Below are 20,904 nucleotides of genomic sequence, written 5' to 3' on the forward strand. Positions count from 1 at the left end.
CAAGCCAACTTAACTCCCACTAAATCAATTAACTAATTAGTTAAATGAAAGTCTCAAGTTCTAGATAATAGTGAGCTCTATTTCTAGTCATATGATTATTCATTCCTTCAAGTGTTAATTACAATGGTTGAATCCCCCTTAATTTTTAGATTCTTGATTTATAATTTATTGCATAATTCTAGACCACTACTAAAGCCATGAATTCATAACAACTATTATTTTATACCCCTACTCGTTTCACTATCATTTCTACCTCAACTCCTGTGTCATTATGAATATTACACCAATAAAGGGTCCTATTAATGACAAAAACACATAACAGAAACAAAACAAAAATAATAACAATTTGCAAGAACAAAATACGGGCTTCTTATTATTGCCTCAAATGTAGAATTACAAAACTTTGAGATAAAATATGCAAACCCACATGGGTGCCTTCCTTGCAATAGTCTACCAGACAAAGATGCAAACTATATTCCCCATACTAAATTCCTTAGATCACATATCTACCAGTCTCTACTAAATTCATGGAAATATTTGTACTACTCAGTATAAGTATTATCTTCTCAACCTTTACTGGATAACTCAATTACAGTGATGACCTTGTAATCTTGCCTAATAAATGACTTGCAAATGATTAAGTGTTTGGTCACTAATCGACAACATAGGTTTTAGAGATCAATAATCTCCCCCTTTGACATTAATGGAAAAAATGCTTCATCATGAAACTATTTATTTCAAAATGTATTTTCCCTTTGAGGCCAAAATTTGATTCTATTACTAATATCTTCCTCAATTCATAACTCGCCCTATCTTATTACTTCTTCCTTCTTTTCAATTGTCCCCCTCATATTTGTGGTGTAGGAGCACCTACCCCTCCACTCTCTAGAGAATCCATCATATTCAACACTTCATGAGTTACAATCAAGGTAATTTATGCCTAAGAGACATTTTTAATAGGTAGAAGTAGTGTTTAATTAAAACAAGCCTACTTGTAAGGCCTAGTCCCCATTTGGTATTTTTTATAAATCATGGGTTTTACCTATGGTCAAAGGGTGCATCTAAGTCCTAGGATAGGTTAGGAATTTTTATAGGGTTTCTAATATGTTTTAGGCCCCTAGGGCACGAGGAAGTTCCTAATTGAGTTAGAATGCACAATTCACAAAAATTACCAAAAGTCGCATTTTGCAAGAAAAGTTGCTAGACAACTTTTGCGAAAAGTTGTCAACTTCTTCATAATTATTACCCAATGGTCACAATCTTTGAAAATAGGTTGAATTGGTTGTAGTAAGTCTTCAAATAGCCCTTTTAGGTGGGTGGAAAATAGAAGGTGCAATTTTGCAATTTGAATCAATAAAAGATCCCATTTTTTCCTTGTAAAATACTGTATTTCATTAGTGTATGAAATGGTATGGATTGGAATAGGGAAATGAATGTTTTATTTTGAATTTTTATTGTCTTATTATAAAAATACAAGTCTTTTTAGTCCCTAACATGATCTACATCAAAACTTATCTAATTTTTTCTCTCAAGTGCATCAAAACCCTCAAGTCATTGACAAGTTTCGGCAAAAATGCCCTAACTTGCATTTCCACCATGGGAACTTCATGCCCCTTGGGAAAATAAAACATAAGAGAATTTATTATAGAACCCCTAAATGATGGGATATGGGAGGTGTTGCCCCACTTTTCATCTCGTACCCATTTTGCAAAGTGGAAAAAGATCTTGTGTCTTAGTTCAGTTTGTTTAGGTCAAAGTCTAGTTCTTTCCTCTCAAGTGAAAAGTTTCTCCATCAGGTTTTCAGCTTTCCTCTTCCCCTGCATTACATAACTGGGTGGGTTTTCCTTGTGCCATGAGTTTGGTGGGTAATCTAAGACCTTATTTGATGGAGATTCTTGGGTCATATAATGATTTTCACAGAGTCATTTTCGAGGATGAACTTGCTCGTGGCTTATTATAGTTTGCACATAAAGAAAATAAAGTTTGTGGAAAACCCAGTATGGCCTTCTCCTCAACAGTTTTTTGACCCATGAAGGTGATTTTCTACGGACATAAATGAATGAGGTTTACAAGCTAAAGCAAGGAAGACATGAGTTGTTTTATGGACAGATCATCCCTACATTGCAGTATTCTACCTTGGGAGCCACTTAGAATTCATCATAATGATCATAATAGCATCTGGCGAAAAACTTTGAAGTAACTTCTCCACAGTGGGTTTTTTACCCAAGAAGTCAGTTTTCTAACAAAGGCATTTGTGAGAGAAAAAAGTAAGTGGGTTCCTTTTTCACTTTCATAGCCATTTTTAGATTTTTCAAAGCTTAGAGGCACATTAACTTAAAGGGTAAAGTGAAAATAAAGGCAAAGGCAGAAAAATAGAAGTTTCTTTCTCCTTAGTAGGTTTTCAACCCTAGAAAACGATTTTCTACATCCATTGAAAAATCACTTCTACAAGCATGTTGGGCTCATAGATTGATCAAAGGATACTAAAAATGATAATGGAAGCAAGTTCATCACATTTGGGAAGGTATCTTAAGCAAAATCTAGCTAAGAAGATTTTTCTTGACGGAGTACTCCATTCTTAATTTTCCAGAACTTGGTGAAAAATGGGAAAGTAAGTCTGTAATAAAAGAAAGTTACCGTTGGGCCAACGAAAACAATGAGAAGACATGGAAAAATTTATTAAAAACCCCTGCATTTACTAACCTAATGGATTTATCCTTTAATTCACTCATGTGACACGGATCTTGAAGATTAACAAGTGAATTATAATTTCTATATAGAGATGAACATAAAAGATTTTCATGTACCACTTTCTTTATTGAACTCTTATGCTATTGAATCAAATAGTGATTTCAAAGCTCTCACAGTTGTAAAGTTCTACTCTTTGCACTACTTTCTATTTTAAGATCTCAATTCACTTCTATCTCATATTAAATGGCAATAAGATTTGCTGGATTTGATGGACTGAAACAAAATTAAGTCAAATTTGCAAAATGTTACAAACACCTCACTTTATTTCTTCGACATGCAAGATTTCCAAAGAAGGCTGAGGACAAAGCCAATTCACCCAATAATAGCGAAACTCTGAGGAAGCAGGCTAGTGGAAGCAACTGGGTTTCTAGTGGTAGTTCAAGCTCCTGAGCTGATCATTGAATGTATTAACCATTAGAATCTAGACACTAAACAAATTTTGTTGCCGAATCATATAGTTTTAATCTCAATTGACTAGCAAACTATAGTAAATTGCCTCTGGATTCCAAACCCAGAAGAATTTTCCAAATTGACAATAGGAGGAGCCATGTCCAAGTTCTCCTTGAAGAAGATGGTGTGGCAAAAGGAAATTATGAGGTCCTAGTTCCAAAAGCCACGATGAGCTAAGAGTAAGGTTCCTAAGACTCTTATCAGCACTAATCTCAAGCCAAAGATCATAGCCATTCTAGTTCTTTTAGATTGATTGAAAGGTGAGGTAGAAGCACTAAATTTTTTTGAACAGTATTTATTTTTGGTGCAAATCATATGTTTAGATACACATTATGTTGATTGGGCATATGAGGTAAGTGAGCATCTGTCTAAAGCCCTTAGTGCCACAAAGTTCTACAATACTTTCTACATGTCTTCTTTCCTATTTTATATGTTAGCTTCTCTACAATTGTGGCCAGGCCTTCCCAAAATAGAGAATTTCCTTGATGATATGAAAAGTTATGAATTTTATCCATGCTTGTAGTTACAAAATAGCTATGCAGAGTATGTCAGAGTTAATGATTCATTTACAATGAGGATTTGTAGGGAACTCCAAGGATTCCTAGAGAGGAGGTTCAGTCCAGAAGTGATGGTAGCCATCAATCAGTTTGGTAGCTACTTTATTCAATTCTTTTCCTTCTCATATTTGCATCTTGCAGCTTTCAATGGATTTCCTTTAAAGTTTCCCAGATACCCAAGCGGCATGATTGTGTTATTAGAGATCGTGAGACAAGCTATCCAGGTGAATGAGTTGAGCACCAATTTAAGGAAGAAGGGATACGAGTTCCCCATGAAGGTTGGGGCTTATACTTGTGATTCTCATTCTGATGTCAAAAACATGCTCAAGGCATTTGAGAGTAAGTACAAAATGGAAGAATGTGAGGTTGTGAGACCCATGTTTGATCCAAATGGATATTCGAGGGAGGTGCTTCAAATTGGGAGTGTGATCAAGCATGTCGCCACTATAGAGGATTATTGGGTAGATTGCAAGGATGAGTTAGAGAGTTGAGATCGTGTTTTTGCCAAGCTCACAGTGGAACAAATAAAGACATATGGCATTGATTTTGATGTCAAAGGATTGGAGGATGATGGTCAAAATATGTATAGCAATACATATTTGACCAAATTAAGGGGGATTCTGATCAGTTTTGAGCCATATGTAGATGTGGAAGAGAATCTTGATATCATGATGGCTAGGATCATCAAAAGAATTGGTAAATGGGTCAAGTGGACAACCTAAAAGAGCTAGAGTAAGGGAGCAACCACTCAAGCTTCTCCAACAGCTACAACACATACCTCATCCCAAAGCACTACACCAGGCATGACCATAGCTTCCACTCAAGGGCTAGCTTAACCTATAGATGAAGGTGATCAACCTTCGAACAAGAATGTTCCTATAACCCAGACCTATCATGATGGTTCCTTACCAATCATAGGAACCTAGATTAGTACTAAAGAGAAGAAGGTAGATGAACCAAAGGACAATGCCCCTACTCTGGTACCTTCCCCACATACTACTCTAGTTCCATCTCCTCACACTACCCCTATTCTTTCTCCACATACCACTCCAATTCCATCTCCTCATAATAGCCCCATGCCATCAGCAAGTGCTTCACTTTTGAAAATAGGTAGCTCCCCTATATAGATAGTAGACCTAGGGGATGAAAAGAGTAGCAACAACAAGTCTACTAAGTCAGATGAGGAGACAAAGAAGACTTTAGAAATGGAGAAGGGCCAAACTTCTTCCAGACTCATCTCTAAGAATTCAAAGAATCCTTTCTCTTCAATTGTTGTAATAATGACTTCAATGAAGAAGCAAATGTTACTCAGAATAGCTTCCAAAGTGATAGGAACTAATTCCTGGTTAGAAGATACTTTGGAAAGGAAAAGAAAGAGAAAAGATGAAAGTGTTTTTGTGAAAGACACTATATCTCTCGTAGTTCATTCTGAGACTACATTTACAAAGGTCAAGAAGCAAAAGACTTTGTCAATACTTGGGCAAGATCCAAAAATAAGGTGCTTGAAAATGGAGATAGCCAAATAGCCGAGCCAAACAAAGGAGGGAGAATTAAGGATATGAAACCTGATGATTTTACTCTACACTCAATCGATCTTGGAGAAGCCAAACATGATACAAAATTTGGCTTGTGGAGATCAAGTAATGAAGTGATAGAAGGACAATTAGAAAGTCTCAAATTGTCAAAGATCAAGATGAAAGCCGAGATAGAGGAATTGAACAAATTTATCAGGCAACTAGTCACTCTACTAGCAATCATTTCTAGTATATCTGTGACCCAAACTCCTAGTGTAGTTGAAGTGCAAGCCCTTATTTTTGAGCTCCAGGAAGATTGACATTATGGCCAGATTGGTAAAGAATGGATTGAGAGACTCAAATCAGAAGGAGTCTCTCTTATAGATCAAATTGGAAATGCTATCCTTAGACTAGAGACAAAAAAGGATAATATATTGTCTAATAGTAATACTCTAGCTGGAGAAAGGGTTAGATGTGATGAATGCATCTCCCTTTTAAAGATGATCATCCCGATGAAAGAAAAAGAAGTAGTCAAAGCAAAGATCCTAAAGAAAGGAAATGAACCTCTATTTGAATGGCTCCAAAGTATGCAGTTCAACCTAGAAATGATTTAGGTAGTTGAGAAGTTACTCAAGGAAATGGAGAGTAAAGTAAAGAAGACTCAAGATAGAGGGTTCGAACTTATGAGAGGGCTACACATTGATTCACAAACCAGTGGTCAAGGAATGACTCTCATTGGGGTGGATGTAATGAAAAGCAACTTCTCTATATTTTTGGATAATTTGTTTAGAATAGCTTCTAGTAGTCAAAATAGAATCAAAGAACTCCAGAAGCTCAGTGGTTGTATACATGTGGCAGCAAAGGAATTGTCAGATCAATTGAATGTTGTAAAGGAGCTAGCAAGGGAACATTCAAAATGGATTTTGAGATTCACTAATATACACGTGCCCAACCATGAAGAGCTAATCCCAATAATGGTTGCTACTAAGGCATATATGCAAAAACTGAAAAGGGGAAGAAGTCTAAGTGATTCATGCTATGTCCCCTTTTTGTTTTCTTTTGTAACTTTGTAATACAAAAAACTGGCACCTTGCCATTTGTCATCCTCAGAAGATGAACTGATTAAGCTTCCATAGTAACGGTCATCTCAAAAAATCTATATGTATGAAATTAAAAGATTAATAAAAGGTCAGAAAATTTTTGGTGTGAAGTACCTTTTTTTGCAGAGACAATTGAATGGTATTTTATATCAATCATTTTTTGTTCCAGTTAATGTAATAGTTAGTTTACATTTTCTCTTTTGTTTGAATTGAGGTGAAGGAGAAACAAAGTTTTACTCCCCCTATTTTGAGGTGATGAATGAGCATAATAAGTGTTTTTATTACTCATTCAAAGAGAAATCCTTCTAGTGTTTTCAATTTATTAATCAAATCTCAAATTCAAATTCGCTTAGTTTAGTATTCATTATTGTTCAAATAAGTTTTATGAATTCATAAGATGTGTGAGTGCATAAAACCATTTTGGTGTTGAGAAATTTATATTTTCCTGAGTTAGATTCTATTTAGGTCTAGCTTGGTTATACCTATACTATTCTCGGGTTAAGAACATACCCCAAAGTAATTTAGGAAGAAAACAAAATTCTTTGTAAATCTATTTTAGGGAGCTGTACCTACCAATTTAGAGGAAAGCCAAATCATCCATAAGTAGCTTTCCAACTATTTGTGATTAGATATTGTTATGAATTGTGCATTTAAGAGTAATAACCTCAAACAAGAAATCTATTTACCAACAGGAGGCAAGGCATCTAATTTTGCAAGCCAACCCTAGACCCAACATCTCTATGTGTTTGGTGCAGGACAACAGGCGTTGAAGTACTGCAAGCATTTGGGGGATGGGTGAAACCATTATGAGGGTGGAATATGACCTCTTATAGGTCCCTTCTATTTTTCCCAATTGGTAGTTTAACCTTTTCAATCACCTAATCTATACTTCCATCACAAACCCTATTAATTAGACCTAACAAGGCTAATTGCTGCATTTTGGATAAGGGGGTCATTTGATCAATTGAGAGTCTGAAAGTTTAGAATTTGTAGCTTCTTCCAAAAGGGTATCCATATATAAACTTTCTTTTTAGGGTCCTTTGGAACTATTTAAAACTAAACCCTAAATTCCTAGTTGATAGGGCTGATTGGGGCTCCTAGGCCTATAAGCCAATTTTGCTATTTGAGGCTTTGGGAACAAGATAAGCTATTCTACCCTACCATTCTAAGTTTCTTGAATTTTTAGGAAGCTTTCCATTCCCCTATGAACATATAGGTTGTTGTTTCAATCATAAAACTAGTATTTTGAGATTTTATGCTTATAGACCTAGTTGTGCTCTTTTGGGTGCCTAGGCCATGTTTGTGAGTAACTTTTTTCTAAAGGTGTAGAGACCTCTCTTAACTCCATCTTGGGGTATTTGAAGTATTCTAAGGCCACACCACATCATAGTTTCCTAAATAAGGGAGATCTCTACATAAAGTGGTATCAAAGCAACGTAAGATCCCTTAGGGTAAGAGATTTGATGACACCATGTAAGGAGAACAAGAAGTAGGGCTATCTACAAGGATGACCAATGTAGATATTGTGAAATACTTGAGAGATTATAAACTAAGGCAAGATGAAAAAAGGAACAAGGAGATGTAGTTGATGAGGCAAGAGATGGAAAATCTTAAGAAAGAGCTTCATAACAAAAATGGTGAAAACTCTGAAGAATTCAGACAAGTAAGTGATGAAGAACCTCTTAGGTAGGAGGAAGAAGAATTTCCTACTGACCAAAGGCTACTTGTGAGGACTCTAAAATATATGGAGAGGAGAACCATGGATGCTAAGCTCAACTTTCCTACATACAGTGGGAAGATGGACCCATAGGCTACAATGGATTGGGTAGATGCCCTAACCAATTTCTTTGATTGTGAAGACATCCCTGAGAACCAAAGATTAAAGATTTCTAAGTCTAGGGTCAAGGGCTCTAACTCACATGGTGGAACTTCACTCAAGATGATAGGAGAAGAATAACAAGAATCTAGTCACCACATGGAAAAAGATGGTGGATCTACTCAGAAATACCTATGTCCCTAAGGATTTGAAGTTCAACTTCATAAGAAGAGAATGAGTTTGAGGAAGAAAGAGGTGGAAATCTCTACATATACTAAAGAATTTCAAAAGTTGTTCATGAAATCCAAACTTGTTGAACCTAAAAGTGTGAAACTTGCTAGATATATGCAAGGACTAAGGATTTTCATTCAAGATGAACTAAGCTTGACAAGCCCTACCAGTGCTACCAATTATAACTCAAGGTTCAAGAGAAGATCAAAAGAAGGAATGAACAAAGTGGTAGAAATAAAGGAAATAATGATAGAGGAAGAGGAAACTATGGGGGTAAAGGAACATAAGGAAATAGACCTCAAGGAGATTCTAACAAAGAAAATACCCATGGAGAAAGTAGTTCAAGAGGTGGATATAGAGGAAGGAGGGGTAATGACAGAGGTAGAAATGGTGGAAGAAATAATGGGTAGATCAAATGCTATAGTTGTAACTAGATGGGCCACTATACAAATAAGTGTCTTGAGAAGCAGAACAATCAAGGAGAGAGAATAACTAATCATGTTCAAGAAGATGATGATGATGATGAAAGTGTTAGAGACTATGCTAGTGAAGAAGGGACTACTCTCATGATGAAAAGTACGTTGATTCAAGCACCCATGCCAATGAAGCCTCCTCAAATAAAGACTCTCTTCATGACCAACTACAAAATCCATGGAAATGTATGTAAGGTAGTTATTGATTCTAGTTCTACTTAAAATATTATATCTAAAGAAATGGTAGATAAGTTGAATCTAGAGAAATACCACACCCAAGTCCCTCCCATGTATCTTGGATGATAAAAGGGTAGAAAAGACTGATAAATGAACATGATTGGTTACATTTTTCAATAAAAGACTACAAGGATAGAGTCCTTTGTGACATTATGGACATGGACATTTGTCGCCTTTTGCTAGGTCGTCCATGGTAGTATGACCTTAAGGCCAAACATGATGGTGTCACAAACAAATACCAAATCACTAAAGATGTTCACAAATAGAATCTTCTTCCCAAGCCTGGCCCTCACTAAGAGAAACCTAAAGAGTAGTTATTCATCATGGTAGGTGAAAAAGAGCTGATGAATACCATCCAAGACTCTCAAATAGGGTATGCCATAGTCCTCAAACCTAAGATAAAAATTAGTTACTCAAGAATTCCCTAAAGAAGTAAACAATTTACTGCAAAAGTATAAAGGGATACTTGCAGGAGACATTCTAGATGAACTCCCACCATTGAGGGACATCTCACACCAGATTGACTTCATACCAGATGCTTCTCTTCCCAATAAGGATGCATACAAACTCACCCCTGATCAAAATGCAGAGGTATCAAGACATATCAGTGATTTATTGGATAAGGGACTTATTCAAAAGAGTCTCAACCCTTGTGTAGTCCCTAGTGTATTGGCCCCTAAAAAGGATGGCAAGTGGAGACTTTTCACTAACTCTAGGGAAATCAACAAAATAACTATAAGGTATAGGTTCCCTATACCTAGGTAGGATTGAAGATCCGCTAGACCAACTTGGAGGAGCATGCTACTTTTCTAAAATAGACCTTAAATCAAGCTATCATCATATAAGGCTTAGACCTAGAGATGAGTGGAAAATAACATTTAAAACCACTGAAGGGTTATATAAAAGGCTTGTCATGTCATTTGGTCTAAGCAATGCCTTGGCACCTTCATGAGGCTGATGAATGAAGTGCTTCATGACTTCATAGCTAAGTTTTTAGTGGTCTACCTTGATGACATATTGATCTTCAACAATTCCAAGGAAGGACACATGAGACACTTGGAACTAGTCCTTCAAAGGCTTCATCAAAAGAAGTTAGTAATCAACCTTGAAAAGTATGCATGCATGCAAAAAAAGTTGACATTCTCAGGCTTTGTCATATTAAAGAGCACTTTGAAAATAGATCCTAAAAAGGTAGAGGCTATCCTTGATTGTCCAACACCTAGACCGTAGGAGAAGTCAAGAGCTTCTATGGATTGGCAACATTTTATAGGAAATTTGTCAAAAACTTTAGTCATATTTGTGCACCTTTGATTTATACAATTAAAGGAGGTAGGAAGAAAAATTTTCAATGGACAACACAAGGAAATGAAGCATTTGAATATTTGAAAGGTAAAATGGCACAATATCCAATTTTCGCATGGTCTACCTTCAAAAAATTGTTTATAGTGGAGATTGATGCTACCAACCTTTCTATAGGTGCAATCCTTAGTCAAGAGGGGAGACCAGTGGCCTTCTTCTTTGATAAACTTAATGATGCCAAGAAGAAATATAGCACATTTGACCTAGAACTCTATATAATGGTTCATGCTCTCAAGAATTTGAGTTACTACTTACTTCCTAAAGAGTTCATTGTCTATACAGACAATCATGCACTAAGCTTCCTAAATAGCCAAGAAAAATTGAGTTGTAGACACACGAAGTGGGTTAAGAAACTCCAAGCCTTCACATTTTCAATCAAAGACAAGAAAGGCATTGCAAATAATGTATTAGATTCTCTTAGCAAGAGAGTGACTTTTGTGGAAGAAGATCAAGTGTAAAGCATGTGGATTGATGCCCTTAAACATCTATATAAAGACGATCCATACTTTGGGGAAATCCATAAGGTTTTATCTACATTATCATATGCTTATAACAATATATAATCTAAACATTTTTTGTAGAATGGTCTCTTATTCAAAGGAGGACAAATTTTCATTCCAAGATGCTCCATGAGGGAAAATATGATTAAAGAGAAGCATTTTCGAACATTAGGAGGACACTTTGGCATTGACAAAAGTCTAGAACTCCTAAGGAGAAACTATCATTGGCCAAAATTACCCACTAATGTCAGAAAATTTGTGGAAATTTGCACAATTTGTCAAAGAGCCAAGGGAGTAAAAACAAACCACGGTCTTTATTAGCCCTTACCTATTCCAAAAAATCCATGGGACAATGTGAGCATGGATTTTTTCTTGAGCCTTCCAAGGACAAGACAAGGTTTTGACAATATTTTTGTTATTGTGGATAGATTTATTAAAATGGTTCATTTTGTTCCTAATAAGATCTCTAATGATACTTCACATATTGCTAACCTATTTTTCAAGGAAGTGGTCAAGATTCATGGATTACCAACATCCATTGTCTCATATAGAGATTTGAAATTCGAAGGTCATTTTTGGAGGACCTTATGGAAAAAGTTGGGCACAAATCTATCTTTAAGCTCTGCCTACCATCCACAAATAGAGGAAGACTAAAGTAGCCAACAGATATTTGGGAAAACTTTTAAGGTGTCTAACAAAGAAACATGAGAAGACATAGGATGAGTTCTAGCTTCCTTAGCTGAAAAAAAAATGGAAGGAGATCTTTTATTCTCCTTAACTTTATCAAGTGAGATGAAATCCAACCAAAATTTGTGGATAATAGACAATGGTGCATCCCATCACATAACAAGATTCAAATATAAGTTTAATTTTTTTGGAAGTTATGCCACTAAAGGAGTCACTATTGGAGATAATTCCACCTATCTAGTAAAAGGAATTGAGCCATGTTCTATACAACTAAAAATTGGGGTTACTCTAAACTTGAAAGATGTTCTTTTTATACTTGGCATAAAAAGGAATCTAGTATCCATATCTTGACTTGTTGAAGAAGGGTATCAAGTCATCTTTAATGAAGACAAAGTTTTTTAATGGCCTAAAAATACTAACCTTAACAATGTTATCACCATAGGGACTAGAGATGGAGCTCTATATAGATTGTGTAACATTCAAAAGCAAGACCTAAGTTATAAAGTGACACATCCTAATGAAATATGGCATAGAAGGTTCATACATATTAGATTTAGTACACTACCATATGTTAAAAAATAACCACTGGAACACCTAACCTAAATTCAAACTATATAGGAATTTGTAAAGTATGTGCTCTAGGAAAGAATGTAAAAAACTATTTTCCTTCTAGCAAACACAAGTCTAAATCAGTTCTGGAACTAATCCACACTAATTTATGTGCACCTATGCCAAAAATTTCCCTAGGAGGATTCTCATACTACATAATCTTCATCGATGATTTTTCTAGGAAAACCTAGATCTATTTTCTAAAGGTCAAAGAGTCAAATGAGGTTCTATTAAAATTTAAAGAGTTCAAAGAAATTGTGGGAAATCAAACATCAAAAAGAGTAAAAACCTTAAGATCAGACAATGGCAGAGAATATACCTCTAAAAAATTTCAAAGACTACTACATCTTTGTTGGGATTATGAGGAAGTATATTGTACCTTGTAATCCTCAAAAAAATGGGGTGGTAGAAAGAAAAAAGAGAACCATTATTTAAACAAAAAAAGACATGGTGCATGATCAAAATTTACACTTCTTATTTTGGGTGGAGGCCACTAATACTATTGTATATTTTCAAAATAGATGCATGCACTCTATCCTTGAAATATAACTCCTAAAGAAGTCTTTATAGGAATTAAACTTGACCTAAGTCATCTAAGAATATTGGATCACTTATGTATCTAGTAAATACTAGGGTTGATATCTACTATGCTAGCAATGTCTTAAGTCATTTCATGTGTGAAGCAAAGAAGATTCATTTGATCGTAGCTAAACATTTCTTGAGACATCTATGTAGCACAACTGGTTTTGGCTTGAAGTACAAAAAAGTTGAGATTAAACTTGAAGGGTATAATGATTCTGATTGGGTTGGTTACTTCATAAACCACAAGATTACTATAGGGTGTTGCTTCAGTTTTGGATCAGCAATTATATCCTGGTTCATTATAAAACAACATATACTTGCCTTGAGTTCCATAGAAGCTAAATATATGGCAGCCTCCATGGGATCTTGCAAAGTAGTATGGCTAAGAAAGCTATTATTTGGAATCTTTGGAAAGAAACTAAGTCCCATAGTGATTCATTGTGATAACTAGAGTCACATCAAACTTTCTACTAATCTTGTCTTCTACAATCGAATAAAGCACATTGAGACTCCTTACCATTTCATAAGAGACATGGTTGACAAAAATGTTATCAAGGTGATTTATATCAGCACTAATGAACAAAATGCTAATATTTTCACTAAGCCTCTTACAAGGTTGAAAATATAGTACTTCACAGGTAAAATTGGTATCAAAAATTCGTAAATACATTTGTAATTTATATATATTCATGAATAATAAAAAATTAGTTATTCACAAACTTGTGTTATGAAAGGTGATGATCTTTCATATTTGTAAGGTCACTATTGTAAGGTGATGACCTTATCAATAGTCTATCTATCTCCTAACACCAAACATGTTGGCGAAAAATGTTATAATTATTCTTCTGGCCAAATTTTATTAGACACCTTGACAACCATCATGCTTCTTTAGGTTGGATTTTGTCAGACACCATGAAAAACAATTGTTATGGTTCTTTGGGTTGGACTTTTTCAGACATCATAACTTGATAGATAGCATTTGGGTAAAAGCACAAACCTGTGGCACCTTTTATAAAGAAAAGTGATATCAGAATGTGACAGTTCAACATTAATGACAAAAAAAATGGTATTTGCGTTTAAAATATGAAGATGATGTAAACTGATGTAAACTGATGAAATGTGTAGAATTGTATGAATTTTATGCCTATAATTTTTATTATTTTTTTGACTAAGAATTTATTTATTTTATTTTATTTTGAAGTCCCTTTTTTAACTGTAAAAAATATACGATGTAGTTCCCGTCAAACAAGTATGTGCAAATCATCTTTTTTGTTATGATTTGAAAATATTTTATAGATGACATGTATAGCTAGTGCACAAAAAAAGAAATAATTATTTTTGATGTATATTTTCTTTGTTATAAGTACTCAAGTTCGACCTTGTTAGAATCCAACAGTTTTTTCCTCCCGTCAAAACTTCCCGATCAAATCTATACCTTCTTGAAAAAAAATTACATATTCATGAAGAGGATTCTCTCCTCTAGTGATAAATATTTTATTTTTATTTTTTTGATATGATTTACTATTTTTTTTCATTTTTTGAGAGAGCATCTCCTGAAATGTTGAAATATCGACTAATAATATTTTTAGATTATAACATATTATAACTAATCAAAACACTCAAAAATTTATATAATGATAATATTGAATCTGAAATCTATAAAAGGGTATTTTTTTAGTTTTTTTTTAAAATTGAGTTTTGATAAAGAAATGAGATTTGACCAAAACAGGTTTTTGTATCACAAACGGTGACACAGATCTATGCTTTTACCCATTTAAAGTGATGTTTAATCTTATATTATATCTTCTTCAATTCCCTTCTTGCTAAAGAGGAAGTGTTGAAAATATTAGCCTCATAGTAGATTGAAGCAAATATAATATACAGTAATTTACATGACTAATGATAAATCTATGTATGAAGGTGTGATTCTATCTACATATATATATATATATATATATATATATATATATATATATATATATATAAACAAATCATCATAATATGATATTTAATATTCCAAAGTTATGGATCACATGTATTGGTTATAATCTTACCATCTTGAAAAGGCAATGTCCTAATGTTGATTACATTAGAATCAGGCTTTGGTAACTACTAATAATATGTTTGTGTATTGGTGTTTTTGACTTTTTTGTTTACTAATCTCACCGATATTAATTGTATCACCAATAATATGTGAATCAATACCTTCAATAGTCATATTGTATATGTATTAAGGCATGACCATGTAGGGTCATGCCCCTATGTGGTCATGTTTCAATGCATATACAATATGCATTTACATCTGCTAAGATATATAAATAACAATTGGCAATATAATCTTAGTCTATAAAATCAGAATTGCACTCATATATATACTTGAATTTAATCAGCACAAATACTATAGAAGGAAGGTCTACACACATCAACAAATTATTATTATTGGTATAAGATGTATATATATATATATATATATATATATATATATATATATATATATAAGAACTCAGAATTAGAATTGAAGATTGCTCAGAAATTGAAAATACAATTTAGTTAGTCTCCACCAATAATGATCAAATAAACTTACAAATAGAACTTGTAATTTGGATTTTCTTTGTGGATTATTTCATGTTCATAGACCTCGATTCATAAATTAGTTCACCTTGTACCTTAAGGAAGAATGAGTTGAGGGATTTAAAGAGGTACTAGAATGGGCAAATATTTCCTACCTTTAGACGGATGGCAATTATGAGGATGTGGAGATTTTGGAAGAAGAAGAATGGGTCTCCCTTGTAAAAAGGTATAGTGAACGTAACACAAGAATAGTCAAGATGCCCAAGGGAAAGGAAAGGGTCTAATGTCTTATTAGCTATAGAATTATAGGATAAACAAAATTAGAGTCTTTGGACTCTATAATTTTGTAATTATGTAAGAACATATAGTATGGGATGGGTATCCATGTATGCTTTGGGATATGTCAAAGCTTGGGGGTTAAGTCTAAATTTTATTACTAGTTTTAAAGTATGGAAATAGCTATTATCTTTAGGAGGCACATTTTAAACTTAGAATTCGAATGTCTTATAATGTCTATTATAGTACTTATACTGATTAAGTAGCTCATGGCACTTTGGAACATTTTGACTTTTGAATGATTTTATTATATAGTTTGGTAGTATGTTTTTACACTTTTTTCATACAGTTGAAATCTTTATGGTTTATTGTGATATTTTTTTTAAGATTATACATAATCATATTGTGTGTTCAATATTCTACCTAAAAAAATCTGTAGAGCTATCCCTCAAAGGTTGTATCTTAGTTTTGTCATGAATTGATGTTTTAAATTAAGGCCAAGTAAGTTTTATTAATCTTTAAGTAATTTCTTATTGGGGTCACTTGCATGTTCAACTATCCTTAAAGACATTTACTTCTTGAGGTAATCCTAATCAATTCATATTTTTCTTTTGTCAAAAGATGATTATCAAGTCTCATTATACATACTCGTTAGCTTATGTTCTGTGTCTATCTAGTCCTCAATATGAACACTCTCATTAAGTTGAGGGGACCAAAATCCCAATGTTCTTTTAATGAGCCTATCTCTGGGGAAAACTAAAGGAAGTACTATTTTCAACTCATTTCTTAGTCTTGAGGGTTGTATTTAGAATTCAGGGTAAAGAATTCATAACAAATACAAATTGTTACTATGTCAATAGGGATATTCCATCCATGTTTGTAACCATAATAAATTTAATAGAATTAGATAAATTTAGTATTTTTACCTTTTATAGACAATTATTCAAACTAGAGTATTTGGCAGATTTGGAGAAAGTTATTGTAAACATAAGGGAGGATATGCCTATCCCAAGACCCTACCATTACAATTTTGCCCGGCTAGGTGGACAATTTATGCTTCACTATCCTATTCTCTCAACTATGGATCTAACATTGTTGTTGACGTCGATCCCTATTATTTTAAGGAACCTTTATTATCTTCTCAATTTCCTATATGTTCAAATCCTTAATCTGAATGATCGGATTAATTGATATTATTTTCGTGTTCTCTACTATAATCGATTTATATCTTTACTATATTATTTTCTTGTTCTCTACCACAATGGGTTATACTTGCAAGGATGGATGGAGAGGGAGAGGGATTGTAGTAATGGTAGGTCTGAATTGTAGAATTTGCTAATAGGTAAAATTACATCATCTCATTAATTTCTTTGAGTTGAATTACATTGTATTACCTCACAATAGCTTAACATGAGGGAATCCCTTTGAAAGTCTAAGATGGTTGGTAAAGTACAGGATTCTTGAAGGATAACCTATACCAAAAGTAAATTGTGCAACCATAATTTTAGTAAGAGTTTTGTTCATAGAAACAAATGCAACTTTTACCTAGTTCTCAAATAGCAAGAGGAGCATTGTAAAATAGATGTAACTTTTACTTAGTTCTCATGAAAGAGGGGAAATGTAATGTAAAGTTGTAGCTATAGAAAATTTATGACTAATATTCTATTTGGTGAACTCTATTTAAATCAAGAACATCATAAATTTTTATGCCATACAAGGAATAACACACTCTTCACTATCTATAGTATAGTATGACATAAACTAGCTCTGTTAATTTTAAAAAAAAACATAGTGTTTTACACTCAAAATAACATTAAGCCATTTAGTAAAATATTTAAGTTCAAAATAGTCCTTGAAGATCTACTACCTTTTCACATTAAAAATATTGTTTTGAAATTCCATCTCTACTTCTAGTAGGGTTGCCATGATTATTATCTATCATGTCTCCTTTATTTGTGAAACTATATTTGAGAACCCAAACTCACCATTACCTGTCATGGATGGATAAATCTTTACAAAATTAAACATAATATTCAATTTCTAACAATCAGTGATAAAACAATTTCCATTATATATATATATATATATATATATATTAGTAGAGAGAGAGAGAGAGAGAGAGAGAGAGAGAGAGTGTGTGTGTGTGTGTGTGTGATTGAATCACTACATCTTATTTGGATTCTTTTTTTTGGTTGAGAAGGCTTGTGGAAAGCAAAATTTTGTTTGTTTTACATGAAACAAAGTGGGTTGTCTGTATTCACAATTTGCATCTAAATTATCAATTATATAGAGTAAAATGTGCATCAAGTCTTGCCAAAGAGGCATCACTGGCATAAGATATTTAGTGTGAAGATAACGGGGAAGTCAGCTATCTCCACATCACACAAAAGGAATATATTGACAATTGTAACAAGTCACTACCAAAAAAACTCTGTACATCTTGGCAAGAGATTCCATGGAAATTTAGAAATTTCAAATTGAAATGGAACCATAAATATTTTATAGAGGGATTCACATGACTGATAAGATGATAAAAAGAGATTTTTTCTAGCAAGTTTATAGCTATGCCAAAATTGCATAGAAATGTAGACAACTACAATGGAGTCTTACATTTAATGTAGACCAGTAGAGTAAATATTGTACAATGGGGCCCAGCATAAAAATCAGTCCAAGAAGAAAAGAATAGGGAGTAGTAGAAGTGCAACTCTCGAGATTGAGAGTAACCTTTGCAGCACTACTATCAATAAAGAACTAGGATAATCCAAGTTTATCACATGAATCATTTTGTGACATTTCAAATCTTATTAACTACCAAAAAGACATATAAGCAAAATGGCTCGTTCACACAAAATGGTGGCATGAGATGTATGCTAAAACGTGTACTTAAAATAAAATAAAACTATTTCTGTACAAATTAGTTGCCATTGTTCTATTCAAATGTATGCAATTTATTTTTATATAGTGGTCTACGAAAATACCACCTTCCAAACAATATTAGGTGTTTAAACCAAAAAAAAATTACAACTACTCATGGATATTTGGTACTGTGTAATAGGTTTTGCTGCAAATTGTTGATTCCAAAAGCAAGTTTATGGGTGCAACTATTTTAGACTGTATGGATCATTTCTCTTTGCCAGTTTGAAATCCGATTGACCCTTGGAGCTATAGGGTACAACCAGTAAAGTATTATATTCAAAGGGATAAAGACCATAATGAATCTTATTTATTGGATAAAGTCAATTTGACATTTCATCATTTACTTATGTCTTTTCTAATGATGGATTATAAGAGTCATTGAAAATGTTTATTGAATATTACAAGCACTTTCATCTAATATTCATGATATTGTAAGAAACTTAAACTATTGAATGTTATGGTTATCTTTAATTAAATATCTTTAAGTCATAAAAAAAATTCAAATATTTCTTTCATTAGACTCTTTTTAAAAAATGATTAATAATATTTGTACAAGATATCTATTATGAGATTGTTCTACAATTAAGTTTATATGTATATTCTATTATTGATGGTTTTAGTGTTAGGCTTATTTAGTATTCATGCATCTATCATATTTGTAATTTAATCTTAAGATGAATCCTTTATCTGATTTGACTTGAATTGAAGTTATTGTTCTTAATTTATATTATTGTTTTTCTTTCATTAAATAGGTTACTTAGCTAAAGTCCAAAAGAAAAATCTAATAATTTAGACATTATATGTCAGTGGAAAAGTGGGCTTTCGCTTTTACCTTACGATTTATGAATTGATTTTTGAACAATGGTATTGGGTAAATTGTTTTGAGGGGATCTTTTTCTAAGCTATATATGTTTTTTATTAGCCGGGATTCTCAATTCTGGGTCACCCTTTTTGTCACTTGGCCTCGTCTTTTTGGGTATATTGTTCTCATTATATGGGATATGTTTCATCTATTTTCTTTTGGAAAAAGAAGGCTAAAAATTTGTTAAGATAGAAATGATTACAACAAGGAGAGCTCAACAAGGAGCTCGATCGTGAGCAACAAGTTCATCAATTTACTATGCTTGTAGAACTATGAACTTGGACCTTAGCTTTGAACATCATCGATTGCTCTTCTAACAGTCTTATACGCAGGTCTCTATGATTGCAGCTTCTGAAACATCTTTAATTTCTTGGGAGAGGCTTCAAGCACATATACATTAGGTGCGAATCCCATTATGTCATTTCAATATATCGATGTGTAGCAGATTAATACCCTTGGTGTATACTTTGGATGATGTGCTTTGACGACACGTTGATATTATCCTCTGTGTATATGAAGCATATTGTTCTCGGTGTTACATTCTCAATTTTATCATTGCTGGTCATTTCTCCATGCTTCTGCTGAGCTCTATGGTATTGTTCTTCAAAGGCTCTCGATGGTTGTTGTAATCTCTATATGCAGGTTCAATGTCTTTTGATCAATTCAATGCCTTTCAACTTCCATTCGCCGCACCATATATTGATTAATCATGATTCAACACTTGTCTAGATTCTGTCTGTCGCTACTGATGCTATTAGAAATATTTATGTCTCAGCATCACTAAATATATACCATAGACTTCTGAATGATAATCCATTTCTATTGTTCCTTGATTTGTTGTGTGTGACTTCATTTCATTGTTTTCACTGAAAGCTTTGTGTATTACTGAGAAAGATGTTTATTGTTACTGTCATCAATCACATGTGTACAATCTATTCTGTAGCATCGCCATCATTCTCTTAGGGATCTTGTTTCACCATTTCCATTTACTGGTAATGAACACTGAAAATTTACTGCCAAGGCTTTGCAGCAGATGTTTGTCATTGTCGTTGCTGGGAGATAGTATATACATATCTGCCATCAATACTGAATTTATGTCTCACTCGTATTTTTGGAATTTATCATTCTCAATTGTGGTTATTTTGCTGTACATATTCATATATTTGTATTGTACTTAATTTCCACAACACTTCCCAGGATATTCTTTTTTCACATGCACAAACTTTGTTTTTGTAATATTCATGGCCTTACTAATTGTATGGAGTTAATTTCTTTTAATATCAATACATGTTGTATCATAATACGTACTTATTAGTCCATCAATGACAATATTTCAAGACTTCCAATTTCACAACTCTTCTGGCACTAGCAATACTCTTATGCTCCTTGCGAATAGTTTTGCCAGGTCAGTCA

The sequence above is a fragment of the Cupressus sempervirens genome, chromosome 11, assembly GCF_028749045.1.
Source record: "Cupressus sempervirens isolate cs-2001-9-10 chromosome 11, ASM2874904v1, whole genome shotgun sequence".
Taxonomy (NCBI): domain Eukaryota; kingdom Viridiplantae; phylum Streptophyta; class Pinopsida; order Cupressales; family Cupressaceae; genus Cupressus; species Cupressus sempervirens.